The sequence below is a fragment of the Danio rerio genome, chromosome 1 (assembly GCF_049306965.1).
Source record: "Danio rerio strain Tuebingen ecotype United States chromosome 1, GRCz12tu, whole genome shotgun sequence".
Taxonomy (NCBI): domain Eukaryota; kingdom Metazoa; phylum Chordata; class Actinopteri; order Cypriniformes; family Danionidae; genus Danio; species Danio rerio.
This window is the reverse complement of record NC_133176.1, coordinates 1,372,655-1,379,089: the sequence shown is the minus strand read 5'-3', so window position 1 is coordinate 1,379,089 and position 6,435 is coordinate 1,372,655. Positions and strand designations below refer to the sequence as shown.

The window sequence follows — 6,435 nt, the reverse complement described above, 5'->3', positions numbered from 1 at the left end:
CTGCATTCCTGCTGTATGACCACAGTCACAGTAAAGCCAAACAGTCAACATGTTTCAGACTCAAACAGACACTGTTTATCCTTACAATACAGCACACACTCTGATCAAGAACACACTGATGTACTTCACACTCTCTCTACAGAAGCAGGGGTTTGTACAGTAATTCATGAATGTTTTCAGTTTGTTTTGGCCAAAACAGGCTCATTGTTGATACGTACCCCTGTTTACATTTCTGGAGAGCGCCAAAACCGTCCCAGGAGCTACTATTTTTGCAGTTTTTTTTTCCACAAATCCATCAGAGGGCGCTGTGTATGCTTTTTTAGATCTTAAAATTCTCTGGCAAGTGCTATTCACGCCTGCAGTTCTCACATAAACCAACAGAGGCCGCTGTCGACAGGGCTGGAGCAAGCTCAACTGGCGCTGAGAATGCCGAGCTTAAAACTGAAAGTTATGCCGCCTTTAATGCAAAAAAGCGGGAGACGGAGCTGTGTGCTGAGATGATGCGGGGTTTGTTGCAGATGAAGCCGAAGAGCGGGGGCGCTGAGATGATGCGGGGTTTGTTTCCGATGAAAGCAAAGTGGGGGGAGCGGTTTTGGGGTGGGTGGGGGTGGGGTGCGCCTATGTCGCCTCTATGGACGCGCCAACCCTGGCTGTACCGACCGATCCACTCACCCACCCCCTTCACTAAACCCAATCGACAGTGTTTTCAAAAGTAACCCAGACAAAGAAAAACCCTCACAGCCATTTGATTTGTACCATATTTTCAGATCTTAACATGATCTCACCCTGTTATTTACTTGTTTATTGAATTTTTTACTTCTTGTTATTAATATGATATCATAAGAATCATTATTCGCCGCACTTAAACCTCGAGGTCGTGGTCAACCCCTCACTGCGTCTCAAGTCTGCCGACATACATGGTGAGCTAATGAGCAAACTGGTAACAGAGATAAGTGCTCTGTTGGTAAGCGAGAATGAAACAGGAGCCGTCGGCTGCATCAGACCGCCCTGTATCGTTCATTTTGAAGACATAATGCAATCATACACACGTCTGGCTACATAATTCACTCTCTTAAAAAATGTATACGAGGGTACGTTTTCACAATGTGCCTGATTTTGGCAATACTCTCTAAGAGTTATAAAGAAATATTATTTTCCCAGAGATGGGTTGCGGCTGGAAGAGCATCTGCTGCGTAAAAAACTTGCTGGATTAATTGGCGGTTCATTCCGCTGTGGCAACCCCGGATTAATAAAGGGACTAAGCCGACAAGAAAATGAATGAATGAAGAAATATTATTATATTCATATATTTTTGCATTACTTTTCCCCCCTAAAACCGTCTCTTTAGATGTTTATCTGATGTTTTATTAGTATATTTTATAAAAAAAAAAAAATTCCCATAATGTTTACTGAATGATCATGTTCCATTAATACTCACATTTGTCCTAATAAAAATATATTTTTTATATAAAAGATAAAAAACACACATTTCCAGACATATAAAACAATATAAAACACTGTTATAAAAAATAATGAGCACATATCTGCATTAGCAGGGCGACGATTTGTAAAACTGTAAATATGTAAACATTAGTGAACATGTTCAGTGCGCATCTTAGTATTGCTTTAACATATATCAAGTCTATATGTGTCTATAAATGTCTCATGTACATATAAACATTCAAATTAAGTGACTGATTATGACGGATGAGCAAAATAAATAGGTCACCCCACATCAAAAATGCCCGGCGTGTTTTATCATGTGCATTCGGTTGAGTTTGTTGTTTCAGTCACACAGACAGACTCTCACAGATGTAGATTTATTTGACATCAGTTATTGACATCTGCTAAATGCTCCTCGTCGATGTTGCAACTGACGTTCCTGCAAACAGATAAACATCAGTCACTTCAGAGCAGGTTACAGGGATCAGATTTCATCTTCACACAACCATAAAAGAGCCTCTGAGAAAAAAAAAAAGACGGTTCAAGGAAAGTGTCTGGTGATGGGTTGTGAGAGTGCATGATTATATGCTGTCGTGGCTTCGCAGTCAACAAATGTGATTATGATCGAAGCCAATGGGGCTAAAACAGCCCCCAACATCACCAAAGGGAGTATTGTTGAGTTTTTGAAAAAAATTCCAAAGCATTTACCCTAATTATGTGTCTAAATCAGATTTGTCACCATTAATCACTCTATTTGCTACACACAGAGAAAACTGTGGCCAAATTAAGCCTCAAAATCAACCCAGAGTGGATGAAAATGACCCAGCAGCACACAAGGGTTAGGGTGGTACAGGAATAAAGCACTCACTCTTCATGCAATGCCTCTTTCTGCAGATAATTCCCAGAAAAATTGCAACGGCGATCAAGATGATGAGAAGCACACAGGCTGAAGACATCACTGCGGTGCTCTGGACGTCCCCAGGGCCTTTAATAGGACTTGGATCTGTAGAAACAACAAAAGGTTTTATTTTTAATATTATCATAATCCAATAATCAAAGTAGGTCAAAATCTTTCATTTTAAATTCATACATATATATTAGATCTTAGTATCAGTATGTTAGTTTTAAAGATATTAAGAAGTTCTTCCCTTCCACCTAAATGAATCAATGATTTTTTTTTGTTGTTTTTTTGTTTTTCAAATGTTCAACAAGTATACAAGGATGTTTAGGACAAGATGAAAATAAAAACAAAAAATATGAATTCTTCAGTTTGAGACGAAGGAGAAAAATACAAAACATAAGGAATACAGTGCTCAGCAGGGAATACAGTGGTTTGAAAAGGAAGCTATACAATATTATATTTGTGCACAAACATTAGGTTAGTCAGTACTGAAGCCAAATCTAAAAACTAGGACACCCAAATTTATGTGTTATAGAAAAATATTAAATACTCATTTTAAAAAGAGGAAAAATCAAGAAAAGCAAAAAACTGAGGAAATGTTGTTGAAATTTTATAGGTTGGAATTGTTTGTGCAATATTTAGCTTCAACTTCATTGTATTATCTTTCAATTTCTGAATCTGTTCAATGACTAAAATATTATTTTACTAAATATATCTGTTTCATAAATCTGTTTTGTTTACATGCACTAAAACACATTGCCTATATTCACTGAGAAATGGAGGAAAATATTCATTTTCAAAAAGAGCTGTACTCAATTATGCTGCTGTACATCTGAAACACAAAAATAGAAATGTGAATTCTGAAACAAAAATTACAGGCTCCCATTCCATATACCTCAATGATCACAATTTTAATGGCTCAATGGCCATCCTTTCAGCTTTTTCAAGAAACCAAAGTGTCCTGTAATGTTGTTTTTTCCATCAGATCAGTTCAAACTTTTCTGAAGGTTGTTTGCTGTATGCATTTGCAGTTTCTAATCATGTTCAGAAAAATGTATGTGCTTATCTATATATTGCTATCGGTTTTTAAACTTAGTAGTTATCTTATAGGTCAAAAATTCCATATCAGTGCATCCCTAAACTTTTGGTAACATTGCTTCTGAAATTTTTTAAAAATGTTTGTTTCAGCAATCATGCTCAAAAAAATTTATATTTATGTTAATCGCTCTATATATTGATATCGGTTTCCGAATCTAAGGAGTTATCGGTTATCAGTATCAGTCAATAATTCTATCTCAGTACATCGCTAAAGTTTTGCTAACATTGCTTTTGAAATAAAATCAATTGTTTGCCTTTTGTTTTGGTTCTTTAATCATGCAGAGAAAATTTAGAAAAGAATTTTATTTATATTTCTCTGCCTATATATTGTGTTCGGTTTTCATATCTATCGGTTACAATTGCATCCCTGAACGTTTTGCTACACTGTAAAAAATCCAACTTGACAAATGTTGAAATTGCTTGATTTGTTTTGTTGGTTCAGCAAAAATCTGTAAAAAAGTCTGTACAACTACATTTAACACATTCAATCAACTTAAACAAAGATTTTATTCATTAAGTTAAAAAGATGAGTTTTGTGAGCAACACTTTGCTAGTTCATCCAAAAAAGCATCTGCCAACTTGTTTTTTTGTGTTAAGTCAATCTCTAACTTTTTTAATGCAATGAATATACAAGTACAATAACCTTTTGTTGATTGAAAAGGTTTCAAACATGTTAAATATTCTAAAAAAATTATCAATGGCATTATAGAACCTTTTCCCAGAGATGGGTTGGGGCTGGAAGAGCATCCGCTGCGTAAAAACCTGCTGGATAAGTTGCCGGTTCATTCCGCTGTGGCGACCCCAGATTAATAAAGAGACTAAGCCAACAAGAAAATGAATAAATGAGTATAGAACCTTTCATAGTTTGTATTAAAAAGTAAATGCTGAGTGAAAATGCTATTATTATTATTATTATTATTATTATTATTAATACAATAATAAATATTGTTATTCTTCACATTGTTATTAAAAAAAACAAAAAACACTACAATACTTATAGTAACTTTATTTGAAACTTTTAATTTGCAATTTAACTTTATTTGGTGCACATTTGCAGAAATAAGCTTGCATGCACATTATCATCTCGTGTTTATTCATTACCCTTTACAAAAAGATAGGCATACTTTGATATTCCAATATTTAAAAATAAACCATGCACTCAAAAATATGTTTCTCAAAGGACGATATAGCATCATTCTGTCCTGAGCTAAACCACGCCCTCGTTACGATGGTTGCGCTTACGTAACGTCAACGTCTCAGGCGGGAGAAACTGGAAGCATTGTACTTCGGTGGGGAAAGAGGCAAGCCGTGGAAGAGCAATCTTAATAGTAAGTGTGCAAAGATTGTAGTTCTTTGTTTAAGACACTTCATCTAAATTTGTCCTCCTAAATGTTCATCATATACGGCTTGTGTAACTGATGACAACCGATTAAATTCTTATTTTATCTAGTAATTTGTTAGCTCCAAGTTTAATGATAATTTGAGAAATTATATATGGTACGACAGCAATAAAATAATAAAAACATTTAGTGTGGATGTTCCCAATGTTTAGATGCAAACAAAACAATATTATTTATAAATGGATTATATATATCATCCAGGGAAAACAGTGTAAAATGCGCTTATTTTCGAGATAGAACGCTTCCATGCAGAAGTTGGGTTTCATAAGAAACGCATGCGTGAGTCAACTCCTCATCCAAACTCCAATCCAGACGGTGGCGGTAATGTTCTAAAAGCTGGTTTCCAACCGCTATGAAGATCACAAGAAGAAAAAGAAGTTTGGCGTTTCAAAACAGTGGATTCCGGTCAGAAAGGTAAGGTTTTTACTGCTTGTATACTGTATACTTTGCGAATTTAATGCTTAAAACATTTTCACAGTGTTAGGTTATTGTTAGGTTATTGTTTAACTTGTTTATGCAGTGCATCAGTGATCGTTTACTGTTCTCTTTAAATTATCATTCTATTATTAAGAGAAATATATTAGTATGTGCTTTGATTTATATGTGTTAGCCTATGTGAATCAATTATATCTTATTTTCAAGCTGTAATTTGCGCATGTAAAACTGAATTTCTTAAAGCAGATTTTGAAGGGTTTTATATTTTTGGTTATTGACAGTTATAATTTCTGATTTAAATGAATGGGTATAAATGAATATTTTTTTCAGTTAAGTCTTACTGTTCTTGTTTAACAAAGGTTAGTGAGGTCATTTTGTAGCACATCACAGAGACCAATAGCACATTCTTATGAACATGTGAATAGGCATGTTATAGTTGGGTGATTAAAGTCCATTATAAGCTGTAAACTGCTAATACATTTTCAACATAGATTGAGCTTTTCTGACTTTACATTACTAATTGCTTCACAAACAGCTGAAATGGTTTATTGTTATTGGCTATCATCATCATCAAACATTTTACACAATGGTAGGTTAATCTTCATGGGTACAGAATAATGCATGTGCTTGACCATCTTACAAATCTATGTCTAAGATTCATAAGGCTGTCACTCTGCATGAATCTTTGAATAAATCCTGTGTAACCTTTAGTGAGCTGATTATTTACACTATAGGTATTATAGCCATTAACTTTGATAGTATTTCAGGATTTTAACTTTTTTGGGGGAGGTTAATAACAATGTGATGTTTCATTATAGACACACATGAGGAAGCTCGACTCAGCTTGGCTTGCAGACAGATGAGGACGGTGATTGCCTGTCATACATCTAAAGAAAGAACAGGTTTGTTTGCAACTATTTTAAACGCATACTGTCAACATTATGTCATTGATCTATTACACTGCCATTGTCATTGATCTAGTGCCCTGCACTATACTAAAATAATGTTTTGTTTTGTAAATGTATCTGATCAAGGGGCATTAAAGACACAACTATAGTGAACGTGATGAAGAAAAATTTTTTGGAACAAAGAGGCTGGAGAAAAAACTGATATGAAGATTTAAGAAATTGATGCAGCACCGCAAGTACCGTCACCACC

The 6,435-nt window shown here is 34.9% G+C and overlaps 1 long non-coding RNA gene across 1 annotated transcript; it reads left to right on the top strand.

Annotated features, from left to right (window-relative positions):
- The first annotated feature begins 5,210 nt into the window (after positions 1 to 5,210).
- LOC101882330 (uncharacterized) lies at positions 5,211 to 6,435 on the top strand. Its single transcript, XR_660459.5, has 3 exons — positions 5,211 to 5,256; positions 6,096 to 6,179; positions 6,312 to 6,435. It is a non-coding gene; the product is annotated as an uncharacterized lncRNA (long non-coding RNA).